Below are 15,315 nucleotides of genomic sequence, written 5' to 3' on the forward strand. Positions count from 1 at the left end.
TGGGATCAGTTCTATAAAAAGTTTTTTAGTAATGTTTAAGCATTTGTCTATGAAAGATCTAGGTATTTAAGGTTTGAGCCAATATTATATATATATTTGTATTCCTCATCGATGAATTCGGACTGCAAATTCTCAAGGCACGAAAAACATTGTTGAAAATACTGACTGTTTGACTTTATTATGGTGGGCAGAATAATAATGAATGTATGAACACACATACTTGGTTTCTATAAATACTGAACTTAAAAGTGTTACCTATCAGACAGTCTAGAATGGCAATTTACAGTCTTGCTCTAATTCCACAGTGAATTTGATCGAGGGGCCAGTTGTTGTTTGAGGAAAGCTTTTAGTCCCTCACATGCAGAGACATAATACATCATCAACATATCTAAACCTAAGGTGCTCCATTGTTTCCTTTTTCCGTGTGATTTTATCAAGATTTATCTTATCCATGTTTTCATTGTGGATCTACATGAAATATATATACAGTACAGTCAACCCTCACTTTACGCGGTCCCACATTCCGCGCTTCCACGCTTACACAGTGCCCTGCCAGAACCCACGTTTACACGGTACCCTGCCAGAACCCAGGATGCTCACATTCCGTGGTGGGTGTACCCCTTTACACGGGTGAAGTATAATTTTTTTATTTAGCTCATAAAATTCATACAAATTATCCGGCCAGAATATAATTTACATTGCTGGAATTCTTACAATTTGATGTTCATTTTGAATATAAACATCATAGATTTTGCATTAGACATACAAATTTTAGATATAATGTTTACTCTGAGTAAATATGTTATCTTTTGTGCAAAATATATGACATTTATATTCAAAATATTCCTGGTCTTACAAGGAATCCAGCAATGTCAATTATATTATCCTAACTTTAGTTTGAGGTATTATTTATTACTATACCTGGTTTTCCCCAAAAAATTTCTCAGAGAGGGAAGAGCCAGGGAGTGTAGTGTGAGAAGAGGGGGAGGGAGTTGAGTCCATTATTTGAATGAAAATTAACTTGGCGACTGTATTTCTCTATTTCTCTTAAGTATTAATTGTGTGCATGTACCATCATAAAATTAAGATGTTATTTTTACTAGAACATAGGTATTGTGTTGGAAAAAGTGGAGTTTGGGGGTCAGCTGGTCTCTATTTCATTTAATCATATCATTTATCATGATTACCTATGGATTACATTAACGTAAGTGGTTGACTTGGAGTTACGTCCATCAGTACTTACGACCTGCTCTGACCTTACGACCGTACGGACATACGACTGCGGCAGTCGTGACCAAAAATATTTTCAAATGACGAGCGCATTTTCTATACCGAAATGTTTCTGTCCTGGGCGAGAGTGTGGCGCAGCTCGGGTCGCCGCCGCGTGGGTACACTCACTCAGTGGAGCGCTTAGTTGGTGTTTGGCTATAGTACCCTATACTGATCGCGCTGTGAACTTTCGTTATTATCGTATTTAATTGACTTTATAATGACTGGAAAGCGTAAAAGTGAGAGTGCTGGTGGTGCTCCAAGGAAAAGGAGACAGGCAATTACTCTTGAGATGAAAATGAAGATAATAACACAGCATGAGAATGGAAAAACTGTAGCAACAATCTCAAGTGACCTAGGTTACTCACACTCGACTATATCCACTATTCTGAAGGACAAGGAACGTGTGTGTGATGTAGTGAAAGGAACAACACCTATAAAGGGAACTATAATATCAAAGAAAAGACAAGGTCCTATTCACGATATGGAAAAATTATTGGTGATATGGATAGAAGACCAGATACAGAAGCGTGTACCCTTAAGCCTTCTAACCATACAGGCTAAAGCAAGAAGCCTGTTCCAAAGCCTGAAGGAGCAGGCAGGAGATGATGTGATCAAACCTTTACAGGAAGTCATGGGTGGTTTGATAGATTTAAAAAAAACGCTACAGTCTACACAATGTTAAGGTGAGTGGAGAGGCAGCTAGTGCCGATGTTGGTGCTGCCGAAGCTTTTAAGGAGGAGTTACATGAAGTGATTGTGGAAGGGAATTATTTGCCTGAGCAAATATTCAATGTGGATGAGACTGGATTATTGTGGAAGCGCATGCCTGAGCGGACATACATCCACAAAGAGGCGAAAACAATGCCAAGTTTCAAGGCATTCAAGGACAGAATTACACTTCTGTTGGGGGGGAATGTTGCTGGTTTCAAGCTAAAGCCCTTCATGATCTATCATTCAGAGAACCCCAGGGCTTTCAAACATGTCAGCAAGCACACACTGCCAGTGTTTTATCGCAGTAATAAGAAAGCCTGGATGACCTTAGAACTGTTTGAGGATTGGTTCATGACTTGTTTCATTCCACGAGCCAAGGAGTATTGTCTGCAACAACAGATTCCATTCAATATTTTGCTGATTTTGGATAATGCTTCGGGACACCCACCACACCTGGACGACATGCACCCTGATGTTAAGGTAGTGTACATTCCACCTAACACTACCTCTATCATCCAACCCATGGATGAAGGTGCTATTGCTGCCTTTAAAGCGTATTATTTACGCACGACCTTCGCTCAGGCTGTTACTGCTACTGAAGGTGAGAAAACGCTCAGACAGTTTTGGAAGGACGACAACGTTATGTCATGTATAAAGAACATTAGTGCAGCATGGGATCAGATATTAGTAACAAGATAGTGGAGTTAGGTAAACAGCTGGAGTTTGAAATTGATAATGGACAGTTGGTTGAAAGTGTAGCAGAAGAGCTCAGTAACGAGGATCTTATTGAACTAGATGCACAGGAGAGAGAGAGAGAGAGAGAGAGAGAGGAGAGAGAGAGAGAGAGAGGAGAGAGAGAGAGGAGGAGAGAGAGAGAGAGAGAGAGAGGAGAGAGGAGGAGAGAGAGGAGAGAGAGAGAGAGAGAGAGAGAGAGAGAGAGGAGAGAGAGGAGGAGAGGAGAGAGAGAGAGAGAGAGAGAGAGAGAGAGAGAGAGAGAGAGAGGGGAGAGAGAGAGAGAGAGAGAGAGAGAGAGAGAGTAGGTAGAGAGAGAGAGAGAGAGAGAGAGAGAGAGAGAGAGAGAGAGAGAGAGAGAGAGAGAGGAGAGAGAGAGAGAGAGAGAGAGAGAGAGAGAGAGAGAGAGAGAGAGAGAGAGAGAGAGAGAGAGAGAGAGAGAGAGAGAGAGAGAGAGAGAGAGAGAGAGAGAGAGAGAGAGAGAGAGAGAGAGAGAGAGAGAGAGAGGAGAGAGAGAGAGAGAGAGAGAGAGAGAGAGAGAGAGAGAGAGAGAGAGAGAGAGAGAGAGAGAGAGAGAGAGAGAGAGAGAGAGAGAGAGAGAGAGAGAGAGAGAGAGAGAGAGAGAGAGAGAGAGAGAGAGAGAGAGAGAGAGAGAGAGAGAGAGAGAGAGAGAGGAGAGAGAGAGAGAGAGAGAGAGAGAGAGAGAGAGAGGGAGAGAGAGAGAGAGAGAGAGAGAGAGAGAGAGAGAGAGAGAGAGAGAGAGAGAGAGAGAGAGAGAGAGAGAGAGAGAGAGAGAGAGAGAGAGAGAGAGAGAGAGAGAGAGAGAGAGAGAGAGAGAGAGAGAGAGAGAGAGAGTTTCAAGTCTGGGGAAACACCTAACTGGGAATTTTTATCATATTAAAGTTAATTTCTCACATTGTTACACATTTCATGAGCGCCTTACAGTATAGTTAAAATACACAGCACCCAATATCAAACATGTATGTTTATTGCAACAATATTTCTCATGCATATAGTACAGTACTCTTAAAAGTTCCTTTAAAATTTTTAGATGTTACTAAACTTAAATTTGATCAATATTTTTAACTGTGCACCACTATTGAGAGAAGATAAACTAAAAGGTAAGCTTTTTTGGCACTGTAATGTGTGAGAATTCAAAATCTAATACTTACCAAAGGAGCTTTATCTCTAATGTGCCACCAACTGGAGTTTCAATAGCATGTGTAGTTCTAAAATAAGAAAAATAAGCTTGTTCCATGATACAGTGATCCCTCGGTTAACGAACACCTTGGTTAAAGAAATTTCGGTTGACGAATTCCCTTCCATAAGATTCTTCACTTCAGTTAATGAAAAAATTTCGCTTCACGAATTCCTTACGAATTTTTCCCAACATGTTTTCACCTACATTTGGCTGCTCACCAGCTGTAGTATTAGTCCGCCAATACAGTGATTGGTTTTAGGACTTAAATTTGTTACCATTTGAGTAAATATCAAGAAGGTTGTACTATTCAATAATTTTCCAAGTCTTATATTAAAGTTTTTAGTCATTTTAACAATTATTTAAAATAATTAAAGTACAGGGAATTAGTTTTTAGCGCGCCCAACAGCCACTCAACACACCCAAAATGGCATCAGTGTGTGTCCCTGGTCAGTGGAGGAAGCTTCTTGCTTGAGACTCTCTTGAACATAAACTATTTTTACGTTTTTACAGTACATTTATTGGTCATTCTAAAGTTTATTTTACATATTGACAATATATAATGCAGTGCAGTGTTGATTTAAAGAAAATAATCTTGAATTATACCAAGTGAACTAAAATTTTATGGGTAAAATGGCAGCATGGGGTGACTTCTCTTCCACCCCAATGCTTTCTCTTCTCTCTTCTCCTCCACCCACAATCTAATTCCCATCATTATCATCATCAACTAGGAGCCTTCTACATGCACACCTCAAAGTAAGTGTACTTTACTGCATTTATTTTTAGTTTGTATGTATTTTTCGGTGAGCTGGAACCAATTACCCAAAATCCCATTGAAACAATGGTTTCGGTTTACGAAATTTTCGGTTAATAAACGACCTTCTGGAACGAATTGTGTTCGATAACCGAGGGACCACTGTCTATACAAACAAAATACAGCTACTCCTCAACTTAAGACCTGCTCAACATACAACCACCCGCACATACGACCGCCGCAGTCGGTACCAAATTTTTTCAAATGACGCGCGTATTTTCTAGACCGAAACGTTTCCGTCCCGTACAAGAGCGTCACGTGGGGTGGGTCGCCTCGTGGCAACAGCATCCACGCCGTAGAGCGCTTAGTTGGTGTTTGGCTGTCGTTGTTGTCGGTAGTGATCGCGCTGTGTACTGACATTATTTTTGTTTCTAATTCACTTTAGAATGACTGGCAAGCATAGAAGTGAGAGTTCTGGTGGTGCTCAGAAGAAAAGGAGACAGTCAATTACTTTTGAGATGAAAATGAAGATAATGCAATATGAAAATGGAAAAACGGTAGCAACCATTTCTCGCGACCTAGGCTTCTCTCACTCGACGTTGACAATTCTGAAGGACAAGGAACGAATTCGTGAGGTAGTGAAAGGATCAGCGCCTATAAAGGGAACTATAACAACAACAAAAAGACAAGGTCCTATTCATGAGATGGAAAAATTACTTGTGATATGGATGGAAGATCAGATACAAAAGCGTGTACCCTTAAGCCTTCTAACCCTACAGGCTAAGGCAAGAAGCCTTTTCGAAAGCCTGAAGGAGCAGGAAGGAGATGAATGCGACCAAAACTTCACAGCAAGTCATGGGTGGTTCCAAAGGTTTAAACACCGTTACAGTTTGCAAAGTGTAAAGGTGAGTGAAGAGGCAGCAAGAGCTGATGTGGGTGCTGCCGAAGCTTTTAAGGAGGAGCTAGATAGTGTCATCGTGGAGGGAATTATTTCCCTGAGCAAATATTTTATGTGGATGAAACTGGCTTATTCTGGAAGCGCATGCCTGAACGGACATATATCCACAAAGAGGCGAAAAGCATGCCGGGATTCAAGGCATTCAAGGACTGAATCACACTTCTGTTGCAGGGGAATGTAGCTGGTTTCAAGATAAAGCCCTTCATGATATATCATTCAGAGAACCCAAGGGCTTTTAAACATATCAGCAAGCACACACTGCCAGTGTTTTATAGAAGTAACAAGAAAGCATGGATGACCCTAGTACTGTTATTGGTTCCTGACTTGTTTCATTCCACGAGCCAAGGAGTAATGTCTGCAACAAGGGATTACATTCAAAATTTTATTAATTTTCGATAATGCTCCGGGACACCCACCACACCTGGGACCTGCACCCTGATGTTAAGGTAGTCTACATTTCACCTAACACTACCTCTATCATCCAACCCATGGATCAAGGAGCTATTGATGCTTTTAAAGCGCATTATTTACGTACGACCTTCGCTCAGGCTGTTGCTGCTACTGAAGATGAGAAAACGCTCAGAGAGTTTTGGAAGAACTACAAAATTTTGAAATGTATAAAGAACATAGCTGCAGCATGGGATGAGGTTACAGGTCAGAGCATGAATGGAATATGGAAGAAAGTCCTGAAAAGATATGTGAACAGTTTCAGAGGATTTAATGAAGATAAAGCAATTTCAGAGATTAGTAACAAGATAGTGGAGTTGGGTAAACAGCTGGAGTTAGAAATTGATAATGAAGATGTTGAGCAGTTGGTTGAAAATGTAGCAGAAGAGGTAAGTAATGAGGATCTTATTGAACTAGATGCACAGAAAATTGCAGAGGAAGAAGAGAGTCAAAATGTAGAAGAACCTGCACCGTCCAAAAAATTTTCAGTGAAACAAATGGCAGAAGCATTTGCTACTATTAATAAGGGGATGCAAATGTTTGACGAAATGGATCAAAATGTTGAGTGTTTTGCAAAAGTTGACAGACTGATCCAAGATGCACTTGCTTGCTACAGGAAAATTTACAATGAAAAGAAAAGGTAAACTGTGCAGTCTAAATTTGACATATATTTTAAGAAGTCCCCCATTGACGTCTCCTCAAGCCCCACCAGTGCTGTCTTTTCACTCCCGAAAGATGATCAAATACCTTCAACAAGCAAGTATCCCCTGTATGCTAACATGTCTGAAGAAAGCGACATTGATGACCCACCCAGCCCTGTTTTATTAGAAAATTATGGGGGCCCCGTAATACAGTAACACTATTAATTTTTCATTATTGATTACTGTACAGTATTTTATTTTAGATTTTCTATGTATTATTTTTTTGCATTTTCGACTTATGACCTGGATTTGGGTCCCTAACCCCATCGTAAGTCGGGGAGCAGCTGTATTTAGTTTTCCTTCCCGTGTAATATTCACTCATTTGGTTTTGTTTTATTCTTAGGTTTAATTGCATCAGATAGTTTTTCAGGGAGAGTAAACGCTTCTGTTTTTGTTGCTGGAAGGCCTCTCTGCTCTTCCTTGATTTTACAGCCATTTCCTCCCACACAGTTTTCTTTAAATTTAAATGTTTCTTTAATAAAAAAATCCTCTTACTTTCTTCCTGCTGCAACCTCTTCTACTTTAACATGCTTCTATACCTACTGCTGAAGAGTCTTATGTTCCTACACATCAAAGGGTCCTTCTCCTGGAGGACACACACACACATGCCGTACAACACTGACCTCCTGGGGGACACACACATACCCGACAGCCCTGACCTCCTGGGGAACACACACACCTGCCTTACACCCCTGACCTCCTGGGGGGACACACACATGCTCTACAGCCCTGACCTTCTGGGGGACACACACACACATGCCCTACAGCCCTGAATTCCTGGGGGGCACACACACATGCCCTACAATCCTGACCACCTGCGAGACACACACACATGCCCTAAAACCCTGACCTCCTGGGGGGACACATACCCTACAGCCCTGACCTCCTAGGAGAGACACACATGCCCTACAGCCCTGACCTCCTGGGGGACACACACATGCCCTACAGCTCTGACCTCCTGGGGGACACTCACACACCTGCCCTACAGCCCTGAGGTGGGCTGTTGTAGAAGAACAGGTGAATCGATCCAGAGGAATGTGAGTTGAGTATTGCTGGATATGACTCATTTACGAACCTTTCTCAAGAAACTTGCAAGAAGGGTGTGGTTATCTATGCTAGGCAAGACCTTTGAGCCAGCCAGGCGAGGGTACAAGGAGAGGATGTTTTTGAAGAGTCCAAGTGGTGTAAAATTAAATTAAAGGGGAGGGGGGAGGACTTACTTATTGTCGGGTGTATCTACAGATCCCCAAACTATGGCCCACTAAATCAAAGGAACTTAAGAGCCTTAATAGACAACGCAGCAATACTCAACCCTAACCACCTCCTTATCATGGGGGACTTTAACTATGGGGACATCGACTGGAGAAACGAGTTCACCCCAAATGACTTGAATAACCCTGCTACTCTTTTTGTAGAAACTCTGAGAGATAATTTTCTGTTCCATCATGTTAGAGACCCAACACATTACAGAGGGGAGCAAACACCCAAGCCACTAGACTTCATCATAACAAACGAGGAGGGTATGGTGGCCAAACTGGAACACCTTGGCCCAGTTGGCACCAGTCACCATATAGTGTCGTCATTCAGATTTAACTGTTACCTAGTTCAAGATAAGGCCAGGCCAAGGTGCAAATATTACAGGGGAAATTACAACGGGATGAGGGAAGAGAGGAGGGGTATCCGCTGGCCTGACTCATTAAGGTACAAGAACGCAGACACTACACTGACCCAGTTGATCGATAAATATATACCCAAGACCAAACCCAGTGCTTCTAGGAATACGAGGGGATCCCTACACATGAACCATGCGGCGGTCGACAAAGTTAAGAAGAAAACCCAGAAATTCAAGACGTGGGTTGGGTCAAACGATGAGCAGGACAGGAGGATGTATGCAAGAGCCAGAAACCAAGCAAAGATAGAGTGTAGAAGGGCTGAAAAGGAGTTCCAGAGGCTGGTTGCAAGCGAGGTCAAGTGAAACCCAAAGGCGTTTTATCGCTATGCAAAGTCAAAATTAAAAATGTGAGGAGTAGTATCAGACCTGAGGCTTGAAGATGGTAGTTACGCAGATTCTGGCCAGAATAAAGCTGAGGCATTGAACAGCTTCTTTTCCTGAGTGTTCACAAGAGAGGATGCGATTAACCTTCCTGCGTTTGAGGACAGACAGTTCAACACAGCACTGACCCACATTGTGTTCACAGAAAAGGGTATTAGAAATAAACTGTCAAAGCTAAAGGTCCATAAGAGTCCCGACCCTGACACGGTGTATCCCAGAGTGCTAAGAGAGTTGTGCAACGAGCTTGCCGAGCCCCTGAATATCCTGTTTTGTAAATACCTGGATGAGCAAAAGGTCCCCAGTGATTGGAAAGTGGCTTATGTGAGTCCTATCTTCAAGAAGGAGGATCGTCACTCCACGAACAACTATAGACAGGTGAGCCTGACCAGCATAATATGTAAAGTACTTGAGAGTATTATCAGAGATGCTGCGATGGAACATCTACTACGAAACAACCTTGTAAAGGATTACCAACACGGTTTTATGTCAGGGCGCTCCTGCTTAACGCAATTGCTCAAGGTATTGGATGTTTGGACCCATATTCTGGAATGGGGTGGTAATATCGACAATATATACAGTCGACCCTCGTTAATTTGGACCCCTTTAATCCGGATTTCGGATAATTCGGACAAAATCTGAACAAACTTTTTTTTTTTATTTGTAGGAATATTACCTACGCGGACCTCAAGCTAAAATGCTGGTCCACCCACTGCTGGGATAAAACACCAGCATCTTTTTGGTTAAATGTAACATCTCCACCACTAGTGTGGGGGGGGGGGGGATGCAACTTTTAGCTTCAGACATGAAAAATATTTACCATTTACTGCCAGTAAACAATGGAAACGTAAAATATGTACCAAATAGCAATGAAAAGTTGTGCAGTTCCTTCAGCAAATGAAGCTCACCAACTTACAATAGGCTAAATTACCTTACAACATGTTTTCAGTAGTCTCTATGTTGAAGTTCTTAGCACAGGCTAGCTTATCATATCATATACAGGATCACAGTTCTCATTGATCTACAAAAAATACCGGTAATAAAAACCTTTTTGATATTTCACACTTAATATAATACCCGGTAATCTACTTCAACCTCCTATTGTTTACAACGATGCATCACTCACCACCAGCTGTATCAGCTAGACGGTACACGTGTTTTTCGAATCGTTTTCAGTTAAAAAACTGTTACATCACATGTATATTTTACCTTAACTGTGCCTGAATGAATATATTCTCGGAAATAAATAGTAGTTTTGCTGAAACGTGATGTATTTTAATGTAAAATAGGATAAAATACATGACGAAAACAAAAGATTTTACCTAACCTTCCGATGTTCAAGAGAAGTTACTCGTTTTTTTAATAGTTTTTGGTTAAAATACTGTTATATTACAATGGTATTCTATTCATACTGTGCTTGATATAATGCATTCACGGAAATGTAATATTTTTGCTGAAATGACGTACGTATTAGTGGAAAGTGGGATAAAATCGTGACGAAAACAATGACTCGCTTTCTTTCGTTCCAAAGATGTTACCGTAATCGCTTTTCGATTGGTTTTCAGTTAAAAAACTGTTGTATTACAATAATATTCTATCCTAATTGACTTGAATAAATACTACGATACCATATTTCTGAATATTTTCATTAAAATCCATCCAAATCATTTTCCTTATCATCGTCTGCAGCACCAAACAGCTTCTCCCAGTCCTCTCCTTGAACAGGGCTAGAGAGTACGTGTTTTTCGAATCGTTTTCAGTTAAAAAACTGTTACATCACACGTATATTTTCCCTAAACTGCGCCTGAATGAATATATTCTCGGAAATAAATAGTAGTTTTGCTGAAACGTGATGTATTTCAATGTAAAATAGGATAAAATACATGGTTCTGGGATTGTCCAAAAGATGGGTCACGAGGCAGCTTTGTGCGCGCGTGAGTCACGCCAGTCATTCTTGACCTAGCGCCATATTCGAGTATCAGTGCTGTGATGCCCTGCAATTTTCATTGATATTTCAGGAATTAGGCATCTTTCAGCCTTGTATTTTACATCATGACTTCAAGGGGGAGTAAAACGCCGAAGAGGAAGTATGTGACCCTTTCTGTGAACCAGAAACTGGAACTTATAAGGAAGTTAGAGGCTGGTGCTTCGGTGGCTAGAGTTTGTAACGAGTATGGTGTTAAAAAGCAAACAGTTTCAGACATACGCAAGGCTAAGGACAAACTCACTGCATTTTCTTTGAAATATAATGTTGATGCAACTTCTAAATCATCATCTGTTGGTGCAAGGAAGCCTATGAGAGTGGCAAAAGATACAAATCTTGAGGAGGCAGTGACGAAGTGGTTTGTGCAACAACGATCCTGTGGTAATGTCGTCCGTGGTGTAGAAATACAAGCTGCTGCTGTTAAGCTAGCAAGTCATATGGGCATCGAGAATTTCAAAGCTAGTGATGGGTGGTTATGGCGATTTAGAAATCGCCATGGAATGTGTAATAAAATTACCCATGGTGAAGCTGGTCGCGCACCCACCAAGGACATCGAACCATTCAGGGAGAGGCTAAATGACTTAATTAAGAGTGAAGGGCTCCTGATTTCCCAAGTCTATAATGTAGATGAAACTGGGTTGTATTGGCGGTCCCTACCCCGGAATACCCGAACTTTCAAGAATGAAGCCTCCTCACCTGGTCGTAAAGTAAGTAAGGAATGATTTTCGGCATTGTTTTGTGCGAACGCAGACGGTATGCACCGTTTAAAGTTAGTGGTGGTGGGAAAGGCAGCACCATCTACCAGAAGGATGTACTTTAATAGGTTATTCTAGTGTGACCAACATCCACACAGAAAGAGTGGGCACCTCGGGCAAAACGTGTGTTATGAGCCCACGGCCTTGCCGGCAGTACACAGAATGCCAAATCCACCGAACATTGCCCGTTAAAGTACCTGTAAAAGAGAGAGTGAAGCAACATTGCGGCGAAGAGAAAGGGAACAAAGATTGTCAACTAATGGAGGAGAGTTAATAAGAAGAAATGCCTTTGATTCCACCCTATCTAACAGTTGGACAGAAGAAGAGCCACCCCAGATATGAAAACAGTACTCCAAGTTAGAACGAATGAATCCCTTATAAACTTGAAGCAACTGCTCAGGAGTGAAGTAGCTATGGCATCTGTACAGCTTTCCCAGCTTTTGGGAGGCAGCTTTAGCTATGTTGTGGATGTGTGGCTTCCATGACATATTAGAGGAAATGGTGAGGCCTAGCATATCTATTTTAGAATTTGGCAGAATGACTGCATCCTGAAATGTGATTGGTAGGAGGTCATCTAATTTGGAAAGTGTAATTGGTAAATACCAAGTTTTATCACTAATGAATTCTACCTCCCCTTTCGGAGATGCTGCACAGTTCCGCATTGATATATGAAATGATTCAGCTCTAGAAAGAGATCTAGTTTGAGAATTTGAGGGAAGGGTAAAATGTGAAGAAGAATGAAGAGTAGAATCATCAGCGAAAAAAATGGATAAAATTAGTTGTAGTGTGAAGAAAATCATTGATAAAAAGAAGGGAGAGAGTAGGTGAAAGAACAGAACCCTGTGGAACACCACTATTGATAGAGAAAGAGCGAGAGATCAATCCCTCGACAACAACTGCCATGGATCGGTTCTCAAGGAAGCTAGAAATTATAGAACAGGGTGGGGGAGAGAAACCATAAGAGGGAAGTTTAGAAAGCAAAGACTTGTGCCATACCCTGTCAAATACTTTGGAGATGTCGAGGGCCACGACGGAAGTTTCCCCATAATCCCTAAGAGAGGATGACCAAAGATGGGGGCAGTAGGAAAGCAGATCACCAGTAGATCTCACCTGGCGAAAGCCATACTGGTGATCCGACAAAAGAGAATGGCGTTCAAGGTGACGGAGAAAATGCCTGGTGTCATTTTCTAAATATTGACCCAGATCTGAACAAAACACATCAAAATACATAAGTAGTCAAACATCTCGTGAAAAAATTTGAGGTTGTGCTAAAATGAATAATTACCCTTTCGGTTTAATACAGCAGGGACAGCTAGGGAGTTAAGTAAGGTAAGGTAGATTTCTGTGGTTGGTTAGGTCAGGTTGTATGGGAGGGTGTTAAGAAAAAAACGACTCATTTCCGCTGGAAATGAAGGTCAAATTTGAATGAATCACACCAAATGCCATGGGAAAAACAAAAATTTATAGTCGTACAGTAGTTGTGGCTGAAACTGTAAATTTACCAAAAGAATCCATGATAATAGTAAAAAAATCCGGGTGAAGGTGCAGTTTAGGGCTAACACCAGAAGGAGTTTGTTGATCTTCGTTATTATGCTATACTTATTGTTTTGATGATGTTAAGTATATTAAAAGAAACGACAACTTTCCAGTACAAATTTAAGTCAATTTTTTTTTTTTTTTTATTTACTCTAGCTCGCTTCATAATTCTCCTCCCGATGCCATTTTTTTTTGTTTACCTCGCTGAATCCCTCTTCAAGAGACGTTTCCTATAAATTATGGTGAACGCTTCCACGAATTCCTCCTGATGTATATCAACCTCAATATTAAGGTAAGTTGTTTACCACATAAATTAACACGATAATGCATAGAACCTAAAAGAACTTGAACTAACATACCCAACCTATGGGTAAGTTAGGTCAGGTTTTATTAGGTTCTATGCATTGTCGTTTCCATTTCTGTTTATTAGCATGCTAGTAATGTGTGTAGAAAAAATTTCAACCAGATCAACAAACAACTTCTGGTATTAGCCCTAAGCTACCCCTTTACGGGTCCGACTAATTACCCAAATGTAGCCGCAATGAAGTCAAATAATGGTCCTACATGAATAAATCGGATTGCTAATCACTTCTCGACTAGTATTTGGTGTCACAAAGTAAAAAAATTGGAAAACGTAATTTAATTTGAGTTAATAGATCGCGTGCATGTACCGAGGGAGCGAGTAATTACCCAAATGTAGCTGCAATGAAGTCAAATAATGGTCCTACATGAATAAATCGGACTCCCAATCACTTCTCGACTGGTATTTGGTGTCACGAAGTCACAAAAAATTGGTAAACTTAATTTAATCTGAGTTTATAGATCAAGTGCATGTACCTAACCTAACCTAACACAACTCAGATTAAATTAAGTTTACCAATTTTTTGTGACTTTATGACACCAAATAATAATCGACAAGTGATTCACAGCCCGATTTACGCTTGTACGGCCATCATTTGACTTCATTGCGGCTACATTTGGGTACATTTGGGTAATTAGTCGGACCGCTAACATAATTAATTATACTATGGAAACCAATAGACGCCTCATTTGAGTGCGTAGCTTTAGGTAATCTTACACCAATGTTTTAAGCTTTAGATACAAACTAAACATAGTCTCCTTCACATAGGATATGGCAATAAATTATAGGTGTTACAATGTAACTTTTACTTCAACTTACTTGAATGTGCAGGCAGCAGTGATGTTTGAAATGTTATTTACTAATCCCGCGTGATGTTCCGTTGTTACACACAGGCACACTAATACTATCTCATATACTACATACCAACTACGCAATCACTATTTGGTTTCAGTTCTTTGGTCTGGGCGCGAATAATGGCGGAATTACTAGTAATATGAACAAGACGGGAAAATAAAGGAATGTAAGGTGCTCTTGAGGAAAATCGGCGGAAGGGAGCGGCTGTACTGTGTTGTCGGATTTTAAGTTCCAGGCCACACTGCCACAAGACCCACAACTGTGCATCAGAGTGACAGTGACCCGCCTCCGTCTGCCTCCACACAACCTTGACTTGGGCTTCCTCAACGGCAACCCAACTCCATAACTGTATACTATACGGCATATATAAATGGATCGGTAAAGAGTTAGGTAAATGCTGTTATTATTACTCAGAAAATTTATAAGCTGTTAGATTTTTTTTAGATTGCTCCCGAGGGGGCTAGTTTATTGGGCACCCATTATATCCTGTTCAGGGGTTCTGTTCTTTCACCTACTCTCTTCCTTCTTTTTATCAATGATTTACTTCACACTACAACTAATTCTATCCATTCGTACGTTGATGATTCTACTTTTCACTCTTCTTCACATTTTCCCCTTCCTCCCAATTCTCAAACTAGATCTGTTTCTAGAACTGATATCATTACCTCTATAAATGCGGATCTATGCAGCATCTCTGAATGGGGAGGTACAAACTTGGTTAAGTTCAATAGTAATAAAACTCAATATTTACCAATTAGGCTTTGTAAATTAGACGATCTCCCACCAATTACATTTCAGGACGCTATTATCCTGCCAAACTCTGAAATAAATATGTTAGGCCTCACCATTTCCTCCAATATGTTCTGGAAATCACACATCCTTAGTATAGCTAAAGCTGCCTGCCGAAAGTTGGGAATGCTGTACAGATGCCGTAGCTACTTCACTCCTGAGCAGTTACTCCAAGTATATAAGGGATTGTAGTGGCTTTCTCCCCTACAAACG

The 15,315-nt window shown here is 40.8% G+C and overlaps 1 protein-coding gene across 1 annotated transcript in view; it reads right to left on the minus strand.

The window, feature by feature from the left end:
* Positions 1-14,597, minus strand: part of LOC121862407 (long-chain-fatty-acid--CoA ligase 4-like) — a 251,770-nt gene extending 237,173 nt beyond the window's left edge. Inside the window, exon 1 of the mRNA XM_042360674.1 lies at positions 14,278-14,597. The gene's annotated coding sequence lies outside the window, so the exon portion shown is untranslated. The remainder of the gene's footprint in view (positions 1-14,277) is intronic.
* Positions 14,598-15,315: the final 718 nt, after the last annotated feature.

This window comes from Homarus americanus, unplaced genomic scaffold (genome assembly GCF_018991925.1).
Source record: "Homarus americanus isolate GMGI-L3 unplaced genomic scaffold, GMGI_Hamer_2.0 scaffold31037, whole genome shotgun sequence".
In the NCBI taxonomy this organism is placed as follows: Eukaryota; Metazoa; Arthropoda; class Malacostraca; order Decapoda; family Nephropidae; genus Homarus; species Homarus americanus.